The sequence below is a fragment of the Mya arenaria genome, chromosome 8, assembly GCF_026914265.1.
Source record: "Mya arenaria isolate MELC-2E11 chromosome 8, ASM2691426v1".
Taxonomy (NCBI): Eukaryota; Metazoa; Mollusca; class Bivalvia; order Myida; family Myidae; genus Mya; species Mya arenaria.
Genome location: NC_069129.1, coordinates 30,696,193 through 30,714,469, shown reverse-complemented (window position 1 = coordinate 30,714,469; position 18,277 = coordinate 30,696,193). Strand labels below are relative to the sequence as shown.

At 35.9% G+C, this 18,277-nt stretch overlaps 1 protein-coding gene and 11 non-coding genes across 12 annotated transcripts in view; 8 read left to right on the top strand and 4 right to left on the bottom strand.

Moving 5' to 3' along the window:
- Nucleotides 1-18,277, top strand: part of LOC128242462 (uncharacterized) — a 40,475-nt gene that overhangs the window by 13,942 nt on the left and 8,256 nt on the right. The gene's annotated exons all lie outside the window — the stretch shown is intronic.
- Trnaf-gaa (transfer RNA phenylalanine (anticodon GAA)) lies at nucleotides 655-727 on the bottom strand. The gene has a single exon. It is a non-coding gene; the product is annotated as a tRNA-Phe (tRNA).
- Nucleotides 2,055-2,127, bottom strand: Trnaf-gaa (transfer RNA phenylalanine (anticodon GAA)). Its single transcript has one exon. It is a non-coding gene; the product is annotated as a tRNA-Phe (tRNA).
- On the bottom strand, nucleotides 3,389-3,461 carry Trnaf-gaa (transfer RNA phenylalanine (anticodon GAA)). Its single transcript has one exon. It is a non-coding gene; the product is annotated as a tRNA-Phe (tRNA).
- Nucleotides 6,122-6,194, bottom strand: Trnaf-gaa (transfer RNA phenylalanine (anticodon GAA)). The gene has a single exon. It is a non-coding gene; the product is annotated as a tRNA-Phe (tRNA).
- On the top strand, nucleotides 9,017-9,089 carry Trnaf-gaa (transfer RNA phenylalanine (anticodon GAA)). Its single transcript has one exon. It is a non-coding gene; the product is annotated as a tRNA-Phe (tRNA).
- Nucleotides 10,045-10,117, top strand: Trnaf-gaa (transfer RNA phenylalanine (anticodon GAA)). Its single transcript has one exon. It is a non-coding gene; the product is annotated as a tRNA-Phe (tRNA).
- Trnaf-gaa (transfer RNA phenylalanine (anticodon GAA)) lies at nucleotides 11,435-11,507 on the top strand. The gene has a single exon. It is a non-coding gene; the product is annotated as a tRNA-Phe (tRNA).
- Trnaf-gaa (transfer RNA phenylalanine (anticodon GAA)) lies at nucleotides 12,840-12,912 on the top strand. Its single transcript has one exon. It is a non-coding gene; the product is annotated as a tRNA-Phe (tRNA).
- On the top strand, nucleotides 14,237-14,309 carry Trnaf-gaa (transfer RNA phenylalanine (anticodon GAA)). Its single transcript has one exon. It is a non-coding gene; the product is annotated as a tRNA-Phe (tRNA).
- Nucleotides 15,637-15,709, top strand: Trnaf-gaa (transfer RNA phenylalanine (anticodon GAA)). The gene has a single exon. It is a non-coding gene; the product is annotated as a tRNA-Phe (tRNA).
- Nucleotides 17,030-17,102, top strand: Trnaf-gaa (transfer RNA phenylalanine (anticodon GAA)). The gene has a single exon. It is a non-coding gene; the product is annotated as a tRNA-Phe (tRNA).

Sequence of the window (18,277 nt, the reverse complement as noted above, 5' to 3'; positions counted from 1 at the left end):
AGTGAACGTGTACTGAATCAAAGGAAATGAATGTATATATCTGTGTTTACATTTTGGCCGCGGCCGGGGATCTAGAAACTATCGGTTAAAAATAGAATCTGGTTCATCGGGTTTAGACAGGATTATTCCCCGGAAATTAACCAGGAAAACTCGGTAAAACCGGGAAAAATCATGGCTCGTATTGAAGATGCAATTAAATGCTCATTTAGCGTAAGGTATCAAACCAGAATGTATAAAATGAAATTATAATATTTCATTTTATCCGATATTTAGTCTGTTATTCGTTCATTAATATCGATTCTATGTTTAGAATAACCTTGAATCGACTCATTCAAGATCATTCTGGATTAAGATTCCGAAGCAGTGCATTGTTTGTGAAACCAAAGTTCCAGATCAGGTTTCGTATGCAATTGAATATAACTCCATATGTTGTAATGATTTGGGTATTCCTGGTACTAAATGAGTATTTCAAGTGACTTATACTCCATGGTCAGTTTGTTGTCCTGATGAAAATGAATAATGTACCCCGATGAATCTTTGTTAGAAATGGTTTTATTCGAGTTTAAACATAAATTCAAGTTTCAGTGCGTTGTTTTCTCGAATGCATGAATTCATGATAAAAAGTTGATCAGCCGCCGAACTGTGTTCCGTTCGTGCCGGAACCCGGGATTGAACCGGGGGCCTTTAGATCTTCAGTCTAACGCTCTCCCAACTGAGCTATTCCGGCTGACAAATGTTATAAAGTAGGTCAAGTTTGTTGACATAACGTTTAGAAAATATCCACTCACTTTTTTGAATAACCATTCAAAGTTTATCGCGATTGAGATACGATTGACAAAACCCTTTGTATCCCAAATTTTGGGATAGGAATTGGTTATGGATCGCCGGGCTGTGACTTGGTACATACCTAACCCAATCCCGACAGATGTTACAAAGTAGGTCAGGTTTGGTGACAATTCGTTCATGAATTAATTTAGGGACAATAAAAGTTAGTTGTATACATCGGCAGATCGACATAACATTTTTGCCATTTGACGGATTAATGCGCGCACGGGCGTAACAACCCAAGCGCTGTTAGAACTGAGCTGGTCAACGACCTCATTAACATTACAAATCTGCTCTTATAGCTACGGAGTTGCGTTCTGCACGATTAGCGCTGTATTGAGTATTCATAATATGTTGTGCGGCTAATACAGTGCGAATAAGCTGCGTTTTGCGTAGTTACACAATTAAAGTCATAAAAATTGCAAATATTTTAATATCGACGCGTAACAAAAGGCAATATAATAAGCAGAACACACAAATTGTTTCAAAGTGAACGTGTACTGAATCAAAGGAAATGAATGTATATATCTGTGTTTACATTTTGGCCGCGGCCGGGGATCTAGAAACTATCGGTTAAAAATAGAATCTGGTTCATCGGGTTTAGACAGGATTATTCCCCGGAAATTAACCAGGAAAACTCGGTAAAACCGGGAAAAATCATGGCTCGTATTGAAGATGCAATTAAATGCTCATTTAGCGTAAGGTATCAAACCAGAATGTATAAAATGAAATTATAATATTTCATTTTATCCGATATTTAGTCTGTTATTCGTTCATTAATATCGATTCTATGTTTAGAATAACTTTGAATCGACTCATTCAAGATCATTCTGGATTAAGATTCCGAAGCAGTGCATTGTTTGTGAAACCAAAGTTCCAGATCAGGTTTCGTTGCATACGAAACCTGATCTGGAACTTTGGTTTCACAAACAATGCACTGCTTCGGAATCTTAATCCAGAATGATCTTGAATGATTGAATATAACTCCATTTGTTGTAATGATTTGGGTATTCCTGGTACTAAATGAGTATTTCAAGTGACTTATACTCCATGGTCAGTTTGTTGTCCTGATGAAAATGAATAATGTACCCCGATGAATCTTTGTTAGAAATGGTTTTATTCGAGTTTAAACATAAATCAAGTTTCAGTGCGTTGTTTTCTTAAAACCCTACTCGAATGCATGAATTCATGATAAAAAGTTGATCAGCCGCCGAACTGTGTTCCGTTCGTGCCGGAACCCGGGATTGCACCGGGGGCCTTTAGATCTTCAGTCTAACGCTCTCCCAACTGAGCTATTCCGGCTGACAAAAGTTATGTAAGTAAAGTTTGTTGACATAACGTTTAGAAAATATCAACTCACTTTTTTGAATAACCATTCAAAGTTTATCGCGATTGAGATACGATTGACAAAACCCTTTGTATCCCAGTTTTTGGGATATGAATTGGTTATGGATCGCGGGGCTGTGACTTGGTACATACCACATCCAATACCGTCATATGTTATAAAGTAGGTCAAGTTTGGTGACATTTCGTTCATGAATTAATTTAGGGACAATAAAAGTTAGGTTGTATACATCGGCAGATCGACATAACATTTTTGCCATTTGACGGATTAATGCGCGCACGGGCGTAACAACCCAAGCGCTGTTAGAACTGAGCTGGTCAACGACCTCATTAACATTACAAATCTGCTCTTATAGCTACGGAGTTGCGTTCTGCACGATTAGCGCTGTATTGAGTATTCATAATATGTTGTGCGGCTAATACAGTGCGAATAAGCTGCGTTTTGCGTAGTTACACAATTAAAGTAATAAAAAATGCAAATATTTTAATATCGACGAGTAACAAAAGGCAATATAATAAGCAGAATACACAAATTGTTTCAAAGTGAACGTGTACTGAATCAAAGGAAATGAATGTATATATCTGTGTTTACATTTTGGCCGCGGCCGGGGATCTAGAAACTATCGTTTAAAAATAGAATCTGGTTCATCGGGTTTAGACAGGATTATTCCCCGGAAATTAACCAGGAAAACTCGGTAAAACCGGGAAAAATCATGGCTCGTATTGAAGATGCAATTAAATGCTCATTTAGCGTAAGGTATCAAACCAGAATGTATAAAATGAAATTATAATATTTCATTTTATCCGATATTTAGTCTGTTATTCTTTCATTAATATCGATTCTATGTTTAGAATAACTTTGAATCGACTCATTCAAGATCATTCTGGATTAAGATTCCGAAGCAGTGCATTGTTTGTGAAACCAAAGTTCCAGATCAGGTTTCGTATGCAATTGAATATAACTCCATATGTTGTAATGATTTGGGTATTCCTGGTACTAAATGAGTATGTCAAGTGACTTATACTCCATGGTCTGTTTGTTGTCCTGATGAAAATGAATAATGTATCCCGATGAATCTTTGTTAGAAATGGTTTTATTCGAGTTTAAACGTAAATCAAGTTTCAGTGCGTTGTTTTCTTAAAACCCTACTTATATATATACTCGAATGCATGAATTCATGATAAAAAGTTGATCAGCCGCCGAACTGTGTTCCGTTCGTGCCGGAACCCGGGATTGAACCGGGGGCCTTTAGATCTTCAGTCTAACGCTCTCCCAACTGAGCTATTCCGGCTGACAAATGTTATAAAGTAGGTCAAGTTTGTTGACATAACGTTTAGAAAATATCAACTCACTTTGAATAACCATTCAAAGTTTATCGCGATTGAGATACGATTGACAAAACCCTTTGTATCCCATTTTTTATGGATAGGAATTGGTTATGGATCGCGGGGCTGTGACTTGGTACATACCACATCCAATTCCGTCATATGTTATAAAGTAGGTCAAGTTTGGTGACATTCGTTCATGAATTAATTTAGAGACAATAAACGTTAGGTTGTATACATCGGCAGATCGACATAACATTTTTGCCATTTGACGGATTAATGCTCGCACGGGCGTAACAACCCAAGCGTTGTTAGAACTAAGCTGGTCAACGACCTCATTAACATTACAAATCTGCTCTTATAGCTACGGAGTTGCGTTCTGCACGATTAGCGTTGTATTGAGTATTCATGATATGTTGTGCGGCTAATATAGTGCGAATAAGCTGCGTTTTGCGTAGTTACACAATTAAAGTAATAAAAATTGCAAATATTTTAATATCGACGAGTAACAAAAGGCAATATAATAGGCAGAATACACAAATTGTTTCAAAGTGAACGTATACTGAATCAAAGGAAATAAATGTATATATCTGTGTTTACATTTTGGCCGCGGCCGGGGATCTAGAAACTATCGGTTAAAAATAGAATCTGGTTCATCGGGTTAAGACAGGAATTATTTCCCAGAAATTAACCAGGAAAACTCGATAAAACCGGGAAAAATCATGGCTCGTATTGAAGATGCAATTAAATGCTCATTTAGCGTAAGGTATCAAACCAGAATGTATAAAATGAAATTATAATATTTCATTTTATCCGATATTTAGTCTATTTGGTGATTGTAATTCGTTCATTAATAGCGATTCTATGTTTAGAATAACCTTGAATTGACTCATTCAAGATCTGCAATACTGAAATAACTGAAACAATGTTTAGAACATGTAATGTATTGTTTTAATACAGTGCAATTTTTGTGTATTTTAATGCGTACAATTCGCCTTCTCTTTTTTTTCAATTTTATATTGGTCAGTTTTTAAGTGTTCTGCATTCACTTTTGCTTTAGCATACCCTTTAAGCTAAACAAATGTCTTGCTGAGTGATATTCAATGTATCTTTGATAAAAAAGTGTAGTTTATACATGTTAACATGTTTTATAGTCAATTTCATTGATGTTTTATATGCAGAGTATGTAAGATTTAAACTGTGTGTTTAATAAGAACTTTGAAGTTTTAGTGTATTAAAACATGCAATAATAGCAGTTTAAGATTTTAAAATGTCAAGTAAATGATAAAAATTTTCAATGTTTTTATGTTGTTCTCTGATTTTCACCCTTAAAGAGTATGTTTTGGGACTCTTTTTTTCTTTTTTTTTCGACCAACCGGTGGACATTTTTTCCAAAAATTCTTGTAAACCATAAAATAAAAAAGTAGTGGCCTAAGTGTTTAGTGAGCATTTTACTTAAGGAATGAATTGCATGATTGATTTCATGATCGGGGAATGAACGAAGTTGATCTGGTTTAAGTATGATGAGTCCGAAAGAAGGAAGGAAAGTTGGGGTGTAAATATTTAATACTGTCAAAAAGATAATCATAAATGGGCATGGTCAGGGGCGGGTTTATAATTCGACGTTAAAAGGGGGCGTACTTTAGGGACGTACCCTTTTTCCTTGCGCCCCTCCCTCACAAACAGATTTTTTTTTGGTTAAAAGTGTTGGCCGGGGTGTTATGGGGTCTCCTCCAAGAAAATTTTAACAATTTATAGTCGGAATGGTGCATTTGGCGTATTTCATTACTTTTCTTCTCCTATATTGAAATATAAAGTAAATTTGGACGATTTTAGGGGGGGGGGGCGCCCGGTCCCCCCCCCCATCTGAGTCCGCTAATGATGGTTTATTAGGATTTGACATTAGGAATGAGAGTATTATAAAAATAAAAACAAGATTGCCACAAGGAGATTTGTCATTTTAAGACACTGTTTCACGTTAACCTGACTATTTAACTGATTAGATATCCATATATTAATAACATAAAAGTAGCTGGGTTAATACTTAATGAATTTGCACGTGCTTACTCAAAATTTGATTTTCACCGAATTTAAAGTGTTCTTTCGTGTGTGTTTTTTTACTTTGTAAACGAAAATTTACATGACAATTAAAAAGTTACATGTTGCATCATTTTCGCAAGAAATCAAATTTCTTTTACTGTGGAAACTGGCAATTCATTCATATGGGTACAAAGTTATTTCGTAGAAAAACATATATGCATATGTTTACGACGGTTTATTTTGATGGAATCGAAATTTTAAACGTTAAACAATCCCTTTGCCTTATACATTAACAAACGATTTGATAAAGTTACATTATACTCATATGTTTATAAATAGGCTTAAATCGTCATTTCGTAACCAAAAATGCTATCTAGCACTGTATGGTTAGGCATAAGATAAGCGTGATCAGACATCTTTGTAGCAAATAGTGGTGCAATATTTGTTTTGTAGTTTCTACTACTAGAGTATTTAATCGAGTTTAACTAGTTTGTTAAATAGAACAGCAATGAAATGAACATCATTAGTGTCCGATCATTGTTTGAAACAACAAAAAGTGATCAGCCGCCGAACTGTGTTCCGTTCGTGCCGGAACCCGGGATTGAACCGGGGGCCTTTAGATCTTCAGTCTAACGCTCTCCCAACTGAGCTATTCCGGCTGACAAATGTAAAGCGCACAATAATCGTTCTATTTCACTACTACCATTTATCTGGTTTACAAACCTATTTTTAGCATAGGTTATTTATCTCTCGCTATGACATGTTCGCATTTAATAGTAGCGCAGATTATTACCATTCGCTATTGTTGACGAAAAGAAATATAGAAGACAAATTGACCTTCTGGTACACCGTAGTTTATAATAAAGCCACGTAGATCGATATTTTTTTTCATATTTTGACTTCATATTTGGTCTTAAAACTTTCACATTTTTAAGAAGTAACGTACGTTACAAAAATCCCAAGAACATAACAGACTTTAATGTATTTATACATCGTATGCTAATTGTATGACATGTAGATCTATACTTTTTCATTTTCATCAGGACAACTCATTTTTTTACTTCATTTTTGGTCTTTAATTTTTCACTTTTTAAGACGAAACGTTACCAAAACTACAGAACATAACAGAATATAAATTATTAATACATATCCTACCTGAAGAGTATGCTAATTGAACGTGTATGGTACAGTACTGTACTGTATGCAATATTTGACGCAATCATGATCCACTCAACTTATACGGGTCTAAACATACAGGGTTTCTAAAATATAGGATTAATCTAGAAAAAAGATGGCCTGTTGTAAATTAGTACAGTTCAAACAGACCCTGGCTAGTTTTCAGGATTGACAATTATAATATCTAAGATCCACTGATTATGATATGTTCAAAAGAGCTTAGATACAGGGCCGGTATTGATAAAATATCTTAAGTCATTTCCTTCAACTTCAACTTGTCATTTTACTAAGTTAAATAACTATCTCACTGATCATACGATAAAATAGAACTCTTCATTTGCATTGATTTCATTAAAAATACATACTTAAATGATAAAAAAAACCTTTAACTTATGGTAACTTATGATAAATGCACTATAACTTTTTTTGATTACGAAAAATTATCGGAATTGACTGAAGTTAAGAAATGCCTTAAGATGTTTTATAAATAACGTTCCAACTACACTGAACACTTCTAAAGTAGATACACATTCAACCTTCAATGTATTGCTTCTGTTTACATAATTTAGTAACTAACCATCATGCAATTTTTCATATCTTACTAATCTCCTTACTGGTACATGTTACTGTGCAAATAGTATCATAACTACAGTATAACTATAGCAAAGTATTGCTAATTTACATTTCAGTGCGTTCAGTTGTACATGTATGTTTAAAGTGTCTGATTATCAAATGACTGATAAGTGACATAAAACAATGTTATAATGAATGTTTTTACATAGTATGAACATGTATCGTCATTTAAATACCTTCAAGCTATAGTCTACATTAGGTAATAACCAGATATTGACGCTGATATACGAGTTAATCAACAACACTCACTACACTAAAGTGAGTATACAAGCTGGGACACTTGTTAAATTGATCTTCTATTGTTTTCTTTGGCCTCAGGTTAAAACACTTCAATTTATATATTTATCGTCAACTTATATTTTTTTTAAATACATTCTAATCATACATTCATTACATACTAAAAATGTTGGGGAAACCGCCTTTGATTGGGAGTAAAACAGAAATTCATTGGGGGTTAAGCTGGTAAACAAGTACTTAACCACACTCTTGTCTGACCTTTATGAAAAGTGATCATTAATAAGTTCAACTCAGTCCGAAGCAACTCCTCAAAATGGTGTAAGTGGGTTTGACACACAGTATTACACTCACACACAAACGAACAAAAGCGACTTTTCGGTTGGGGTCAACTTTTTAAAATTGACCTATTTTCAGAAAATTGTCAGCCGGTATCTCAGTTGTGAGAGCCTAAATGAGAGACACACAATCAGTGTGGACATACCACGTGGTTTGTGACGTCACATTTAGTTATAACGTGAAGTAAAATACCGCTCGACTCAAAAAGGATTATAGCTGTAAGTGTGTTATTTTTATATCAATTTTTATAAAACCTAGCGGAGGCTAAGCGGAAAAATGTACACTACACTCGGTTACTATAAGCGGCATGTTGAGTAATTTATAGTTTTTTCAAATATCGTGGGCAAATGCTGAAAATGGACAAAATATTGTTTGTTATGACGAGAAGCCAATTACGTTTCTGGTCCAAAAAGTTGTTTATATATATTCACCATGTTTGCCTTAAAACGGAAGTCTCGGAATGCATATTCTATCCTCAGGATATATACATACCTACAAATAAGGCATACAGTATATAGAAATATCAAATGTTTGTATTTTGTTATGACGAAAAGCAAAACCTATTTGGTTATGACGAAAAGCAGTTTTTAGGAACAATTGCCGACCTCTCTCCATCTTGCAATGAGCCCACTTTGAACCTGTTTTGCAATGAGTATCGGTTATGTTTTACAGCAATTAAAAGACATATACATATATGACAACTACATGTCACTGCTAAGTATGTCACTCAATTTATTGATCAGAAAACTTCATGATTCCAACAACACGTTGCATGTTCTTCATAAGCTTGTCTGGAATTTTTTGACACAATACAACCAACACATATTATACATTAAATCTAAGTTAACCACCTTTGACTATCAGCAAAGCTTGGGATCATTAAGGGGTTAGGCTGGTTTACAAGTACTAAACCTCACTGTTGTCCCGAGTTTATGAAGGGTGAGCATTAAAATGCTTAAGTTAAACAAAGTTTGCAGCAACTCCTCCAAATAGTGTAAGCGAGTTCGACACACAGCATTACACTCACTCACTAACGAACAAAAGCGACTTTTCGGTTGGGTCAACTTTTTAAAATTGACCTACTTTTCGAAAGTTGTCAGCCGGAATAGCTCAGTTGGGAGAGCGTTAGACTGAAGATCTAAAGGCCCCCGGTTCAATCTCGGGTTCCGGCACGAACGGAACATAGTTCGGCGGCTGATCATCTTTTTATTGCCATTGTCACGCAACATAAATAGTTTATGATCAAGATACCTATCACAAACACGCAAATTATGTATCACATATCGTCAAAGAAAAACGTCGAAATGTATTGGATTTATTTACCTTAAACATTGAATGTTTAAAAAGAATGGTCAAAGAAAGGAGTATCCGAGACCAATGGTTAAAATGAATGTCAATTAACGTATAAATAAATGCACCCTAGTCCGAAATTATTTCCATGGCTGCCATACAGCTTCATAGACGACTTCACAACGAGTTTCTGACTCGCGCTGACTTTCACGTGAGCTTACAGTGCTAGCTAGCGAACCAAATTGGCCACAACATTCAAATGAGTTAAACATATATGTTTAAACTTAGTTTTCGATATTTGAAACAAAACAAATATTTTTCTATGCGGACGAAGGAATCAAATCATACGAATTTTAAACAAATCGACTAAATACAATGAACCTATTACGGGAATACATTATAAATTATAAACATAAATAAACACATGAAGGAAAACTGACAGAAATTAGTCAAACATTTTACGATGACCCTGTTTACATGCACAAGGACCAAGGTCTTGCATACAAATAACGAGGAAAGAACAACGTCACAATACAACCAACACATATTATACATTAAATCTAAGTTGATAAATGTTGAGGTAACCACCTTTGACTATCAGCAATGCTTGGGATCATTAAGGGGTTAGGCTGGTTTACAAGTACTAATCCTCACTCTTGTCCCAAGTTTATGAAGGGTGAGCATTAAAATGCTTAAGTTAAACAAAGTTTGCAGCAACTCTTCCAAATAGTGTAAGCGAGTTCGACACACAGCATTACACTCACTCACTAACGAACAGAAGCGGGTTTTCGTTTGGGGTCAACTTTTTAAAATTGACCTACTTTTCGAAAGTTGTCAGCCGGAATAGCTCAGTTGGGAGAGCGTTAGACTGAAGATCTAAAGGCCCCCGGTTCAATCCCGGGTTCCGGCACGAACGGAACATAGTTCGGCGGCTGATCATCTTTTTATTCCCACTGACTATAATTCGTTCATGAATAAGATTCTGCATAGGCACAAACAAGCAGTTAATGAATCGTATATCAGCAAAGAAAGCCATCAAAGTGTATTGACTGTATGAACCTTAAATATCGTAGTTTAGAAAAAGATGGTCAGAGAAGGGAATAGCCGCGACCAATAGTTAAAATAAAAGTAATAAATCGTATAAATAATATAATCTTAGTCCGAAAAAACTTCCATGGTAGCTGTTTAGTTATATAGACGACTTCACATATAGTTTCTGACTCACGCTGACTTTCACCATTCTCATTCATCAGAGGTTCGATCGTGATAAACTGTGGTACGCATAGCATCTGGTGAACGAGAATGACTTTCACGTGAGCCTACAGTGCTAGCTGCGACCAAATTGGCCACAACGTTGAAATGAGTTAAACATGTACATTTAAACATAGTTTGCGATATTTGAAAAAGATCAAACAAAAACCATGCGTACGACGGAATAAATCATACGATTATCTGAAAAATCAATTAATTAAACGCATACATGGAACACATTATTAACAATGAATAAGAATACGCAAATGAACGAATTACGAGAAATAGTAGTTATCCATTTAAAGCTGCACTCTTACAGACTGATCGTTTTGACAACTTTTTTAGTTTTTGTCTTTGAATAAGCCATTTTTTAGTAAATGTCTGGAAACCAGTGAATTAGGACTGCTGAAGAAATACCAGATCTCAATTTATCATACTTCCGTTTGACCTTGATGTTTTATCGCTAAAAACGTTACTAACGCTGTAAGAAAAAATAAAATGTTCTGCAGTTTACCAAACAATCGAGATTTATTCTATTGTGGGCTATCTTATATGACTGAATCGAAAACCAGCTGACAATGGGACACATGTTTTTACATGTGTCAACACGGACACTTAAAGATGACCCTGTTTAAAAGCATAAAGGTCAATGTCGAACAGCTAGAAACTCAACGAGAGAAGCACAGTGTCACAAATCAACAGACACAGTTTAGACATTAAATCTTCAGTTAACCGCCTTTGACTGTCAGCAAAGTATTAGTTCATTGGGGTGGGTGTTGGGGGGTTAATCTGGTTTACAAGTACTAATCCTCACTCTTGTCCCACTTTTATGAAGAATGATCACTTAGGTGTTTAACTCCTCCAAATGGTGTAAGCGAGTTCGACACAAAGTGTTTCACTCACACACGACGAACAAAAAGCGGGTTTTCGTTTGGGGTCAACTTTTTAAAATTGACCTACTTTTCGAAAGTTGTCAGCCGGAATAGCTCAGTTGGGAGAGCGTTAGACTGAAGATCTAAAGGCCCCCGGTTCAATCCCGGGTTCCGGCACGAACGGAACATAGTTCGGCGGCTGATCATCTTTTTATTCCCACTGACTATAATTCGTTCATGAATAAGATTCTGCATAGGCACAAACAAGCAGTTAATGAATCGTATACTAGTATCAGCAAAGAAAGCCATCAAAGTGTATTGACTGTATGAACCTTAAATATCGTAGTTTAGAAAAAGATGGTCAGAGAAGGGAATAGCCGCGACCAATAGTTAAAATAAAAGTAATAAATCGTATAAATAATATAATCTTAGTCCGAAATAACTTCCATGGTAGCTGTTTAGTTATATAGACGACTTCACATATAGTTTCTGACTCACGCTGACTTTCACCATTCTCATTCATCAGAGGTTCGATCGTGATAAACTGTGGTACGCATAGCATCTGGTGAACGAGAATGACTTTCACGTGAGCCTACAGTGCTAGCTGCGACCAAATTGGCCACAACGTTGAAATGAGTTAAACATGTGCATTTAAACATAGTTTGCGATATTTGACAAAGATAAAACAAAAACCATGCGTACGACGGAATAAATCATACGATTATCTGACAAATCAATTAATTAAATAAACGCATACATGGAACACATAATAAACAATGAATAAGAATACGCAAATGAACGAATTACGAGAAATAGTAGTTATCCATTTAAATCTGCACTCTTACAGACTGATCGTTTTGACAACTTTTTTAGTTTTTGTCTTTGAATAAGCCATTTTTTTAGTAAATGTCTGGAAACCAGTGATTTAGGACTGCTGAAGAAATACCAGATCTCAATTTATCAAACTTCCGTTTGACCTTGATGTTTTATCGCTAAAAGCGTTACTAACGCTGTAAGAAAAAATAAAATGTTCTGCAGTTTACCAAACAATCGAGATTTATTCTATTGTGGGCTATCTTATATGACTGAATCGAAAACCAGCTGACAATGGGACACATGTTTTTACATGTGTCAACACGGACACTTAAAGATGACCCTGTTTAAAAGCATAAAGGTCAATGTCGAACAGCTAGAAACTCAACGAGAGAAGCACAGTGTCACAAATCAACAGACACAGTTTAGACATTAAATCTTCAGTTAACCGCCTTTGACTGTCAGCAAAGTATTAGTTCATTGGGGTGGGGGGGGGGGGGGGGTTAATCTGGTTTACAAGTACTAATCCTCACTCTTGTCCCACTTTTATGAAGAATGATCACTTAGGTGTTTAACTCCTCCAAATGTTGTAAGCGAGTTCGACACAAAGTGTTTCACTCACACACGAACGAACAAAAAGCGGGTTTTCGTTTGGGGTCAACTTTTTAAAATTGACCTACTTTTCGAAAGTTGTCAGCCGGAATAGCTCAGTTGGGAGAGCGTTAGACTGAAGATCTAAAGGCCCCCGGTTCAATCCCGGGTTCCGGCACGAACGGAACATAGTTCGGCGGCTGATCCTCTTTTTATTCCCACTGACTATAATTCGTTCATGAATAAGATTCTGCATAGGCACAAACAAGCAGTTAATGAATCGTATATCAGCAAAGAAAGCCATCAAGGTGTATTGACTGTATGAAACCTTCAATATCGTAGTTTAGAAAAAAGATGGTCAGAGAAGGGAATAGCCGCGACCAATAGTTAAAATAAAAGTAATAAATCGTATAAATAATATAATCTTAGTCCGAAAAAACTTCCATGGTAGCTGTTTAGTTATATAGACGACTTCACATATAGTTTCTGACTCACGCTGACTTTCACCATTCTCATTCATCAGAGGTTCGATCGTGATAAACTGTGGTACGCATAGCATCTAGTGAACGAGAATGACTTTCACGTGAGCCTACAGTGCTAGCTGCGACCAAATTGGCCACAACGTTGAAATATGTTAAACATGTGCATTTAAACATAGTTTGCGATATTTGACAAAGATAAAACAAAAACCATGCGTACGACGGAATAAATCATACGATTATTTGACAAATCAATTAATTAAATAAACGCATACATGGAACACATAATAAACAATGAATAAGAATACGCAAATGAACGAATAACGAGAAATAGTAGTTATCCATTTAAAGCTGCACTCTTACAGACTGATCGTTTTGACAACTTTTTTAGTTTTTGTCTTTGAATAAGCCATTTTTTTAGTAAATGTCTGGAAACCAGTGATTTAGGACTGCTGAAGAAATACCAGATCTCAATTTATCATACTTCCGTTTGACCTTGATGTTTTATCGCTAAAAGCGTTACTAATGCTGTAAGAAAAAATAAAATGTTCTGCAGTTTACCAAACAATCGAGATTTATTCTATTGTGGGCTATCTTATATGACTGAATCGAAAACCAGCTGACAATGGGACACATGTTTTTACATGTGTCAACACGGACACTTAAAGATGACCCTGTTTAAAAGCATAAAGGTCAATGTCGAACAGCTAGAAACTCAACGAGAGAAGCACAGTGTCACAAATCAACAGACACAGTTTAGACATTAAATCTTCAGTTAACCGCCTTTGACTGTCAGCAAAGTATTAGTTCATTGGGGTGGGTGTTGGGGGGTTAATCTGGTTTACAAGTACTAATCCTCACTCTTGTCCCACTTTTATGAAGAATGATCACTTAGGTGTTTAACTCCTCCAAATGGTGTAAGCGAGTTCGACACAAAGTGTTTCACTCACACACGACGAACAAAAAGCGGGTTTTCGTTTGGGGTCAACTTTTTAAAATTGACCTACTTTTCGAAAGTTGTCAGCCGGAATAGCTCAGTTGGGAGAGCGTTAGACTGAAGATCTAAAGGCCCCCGGTTCAATCCCGGGTTCCGGCACGAACGGAACATAGTTCGGCGGCTGATCATCTTTTTATTCCCACTGACTATAATTCGTTCATGAATAAGATTCTGTATAGGCACAAACAAGCAGTTAATGAATCGTATACTAGTATCAGCAAAGAAAGCCATCAAAGTGTATTGACTGTATGAACCTTAAATATCGTAGTTTTGAAAAAGATGGTCAGAGAAGGGAATAGCCGCGACCAATAGTTAAAATAAAAGTAATAAATCGTATAAATAATATAATCTTAGTCCGAAATAACTTCCATGGTAGCTGTTTAGTTATATAGACGACTTCACATATAGTTTCTGACTCACGCTGACTTTCACCATTCTCATTCATCAGAGGTTCGATCGTGATAAACTGTGGTACGCATAGCATCTGGTGAACGAGAATGACTTTCACGTGAGCCTACAGTGCTAGCTGCGACCAAATTGGCCACAACGTTGAAATGAGTTAAACATGTGCATTTAAACATAGTTTGCGATATTTGACAAAGATAAAACAAAAACCATGCGTACGACGGAATAAATCATACGATTATCTGACAAATCAATTAATTAAATAAACGCATACATGGAACACATAATAAACAATGAATAAGAATACGCAAATGAACGAATTACGAGAAATAGTAGTTATCCATTTAAATCTGCACTCTTACAGACTGATCGTTTTGACAACTTTTTTAGTTTTTGTCTTTGAATAAGCCATTTTTTTAGTAAATGTCTGGAAACCAGTGATTTAGGACTGCTGAAGAAATACCAGATCTCAATTTATCAAACTTCCGTTTGACCTTGATGTTTTATCGCTAAAAGCGTTACTAACGCTGTAAGAAAAAATAAAATGTTCTGCAGTTTACCAAACAATCGAGATTTATTCTATTGTGGGCTATCTTATATGACTGAATCGAAAACCAGCTGACAATGGGACACATGTTTTTACATGTGTCAACACGGACACTTAAAGATGACCCTGTTTAAAAGCATAAAGGTCAATGTCGAACAGCTAGAAACTCAACGAGAGAAGCACAGTGTCACAAATCAACAGACACAGTTTAGACATTAAATCTTCAGTTAACCGCCTTTGACTGTCAGCAAAATATTAGTTCATTGGGGTGGGGGGGGGGGTTAATCTGGTTTACAAGTACTAATCCTCACTCTTGTCCCACTTTTATGAAGAATGATCACTTAGGTGTTTAACTCCTCCAAATGTTGTAAGCGAGTTCGACACAAAGTGTTTCACTCACACACGAACGAACAAAAAGCGGGTTTTCGTTTGGGGTCAACTTTTTAAAATTGACCTACTTTTCGAAAGTTGTCAGCCGGAATAGCTCAGTTGGGAGAGCGTTAGACTGAAGATCTAAAGGCCCCCGGTTCAATCCCGGGTTCCGGCACGAACGGAACATAGTTCGGCGGCTGATCATCTTTTTATTCCCACTGACTATAATTCGTTCATGAATAAGATTCTGCATAGGCACAAACAAGCAGTTAATGAATCGTATATCAGCAAAGAAAGCAATCAAAGTGTATTGACTGTATGAACCTTAAATATCGTAGTTTAGAAAAAGATGGTCAGAGAAGGGAATAGTTGCGACCAATAGTTAAAATAAAAGTAATAAATCGTATAAATAATATAATCTTAGTCCGAAATAGCTTCCATGGTAGCTGTTTAGTTATATAGACGACTTCACATATAGTTTCTGACTCACGCTGACTTTCACCATTCTCATTCATCAGAGGTTCGATCGTGATAAACTGTGGTACGCATAGCATCTAGTGAACGAGAATGACTTTCACGTGAGCCTACAGTGCTAGCTGCGACCAAATTGGCCACAACGTTGAAATATGTTAAACATGTGCATTTAAACATAGTTTGCGATATTTGACAAAGATAAAACAAAAACCATGCGTACGACGGAATAAATCATACGATTATCTGAAAAATCAATTAATTAAATAAACGCATACATGGAACACATAATAAACAATGAATAAGAATACGCAAATGAACGAATAACGAGAAATAGTAGTTATCCATTTAAAGCTGCACTCTTACAGACTAATCGTTTTGACAACTTTTTTAGTTTTTGTCTTTGAATAAGCCATTTTTTTAGTAAATGTCTGGAAACCAGTGATTTAGGACTGCTGAAGAAATACCAGATCTCAATTTATCATACTTCCGTTTGACCTTGATGTTTTATCGCTAAAAGCGTTACTAACGCTGTAAGAAAAAATAAAATGTTCTGCAGTTTACCAAACAGTCGATATTTATTCTATTGTGGGCTATCTTATATGACTGAATCGAAAACCAGCTGACAATGGGACACATGTTTTTACATGTGTCAACACGGACACTTAAAGATGACCCTGTTTAAAAGCATAAAGGTCAATGTCGAACAGCTAGAAACTCAACGAGAGAAGCACAGTGTCACAAATCAACAGACACAGTTTAGACATTAAATCTTCAGTTAACCGCCTTTGACTGTCAGCAAAATATTAGTTCATTGGGGTGGGGGGGGGGGTAATCTGGTTTACAAGTACTAATCCTCACTCTTGTCCCACTTTTATGAAGAATGATCATTTAGGTGTTTAACTCCTCCAAATGTTGTAAGCGAGTTCGACACAAAGTGTTTCACTCACACACGAACGAACAAAAAGCGGGTTTTCGTTTGGGGTCAACTTTTTAAAATTGACCTACTTTTCGAAAGTTGTCAGCCGGAATAGCTCAGTTGGGAGAACGTTTGACTGAAGATCTAAAGGCCCCCGGTTCAATCCCGGGTTCCGGCACGAACGGAACATAGTTCGGCGGCTGATCATCTTTTTATTGCCATTGAACATAAATCGTTCGTGATCAAGATACCTATCACAAACAAGCAAGTAATGTATCAAATATCGTCAAAGAAAATTATCGAAATGTATTTGATTTATTTACTTTAAATATTGTATGTTTAGAAAGAATGGTCAAAGAAAGGAATATCCGAGACAAATAGTTAAAATGAATGTCAATTATCGTATAAATAAATTCACCATAGTCCGAAATGATTTCCATGGTAGCATACAGCTACATAGACGACTTCACAACGAGTTTCTGACTCACGCTGACATTCACGTGAGCTTACAGAGGTAACTAGCTAACCATGTTGGCCGCAACGTGCAAATGAGTTATAGATGTACACTAAATCTTAGTTTGCGATATTTGAAAGAGATTAAATATGACAGAGTTAAAACATACGACTATATGAAATAATTACATTAACGTATCAAGGGAATACATTACAAATTAATTATGAGTTAATAAATGAATGGATTAATTGGGACAAGCAGTGGATATCCGAGACAAATAGTTAAAATGAATGTCCATTGCTGTTTAAAAAATGCACCGTAGTCTGAATTGGTTTCCAAGTGCTAGCAAGTGAACCCTGTTTGCCAGCAACGTTTAAACGATTATATACATTTAATCTTCGATAGTGATACTAGAATGAGATGAAAGGATTTCATTACATACTATTGAGTCAATTATATGATAATCGATCAATTCAACTAAATTACTATACCTATAGCGGGAATACATTATATCATAAATAATAAAACTTTAAAAAATAAAAAATGAACTATGATAAAAAGTAACCAAAACACTGTAAGGAGGCACAAGGTTGAAGACCCAACCGGCTCAAGGCCTAACAGACAGTCAATAGGGGAAGAACAATGTCGCATTACTAGAACACATGATGTACTTTAACTCTTTGTAAATAAATGTCGGACTTACCGTCTTTGAACTGTTAGCGAAACATTAGATCACTACAGGTTTAATCTGGTTTACAAGTACTGGACCTCGCCCATTTTTTATCAATAATGGTCACTAACAAATGCCACTCAATTAGAAGCAACTCATCCAAATCGTGTAAGAGGAGAAACACAAACGTACAGACGAGAAATTATTATATTGGTGCATAATGAATCTA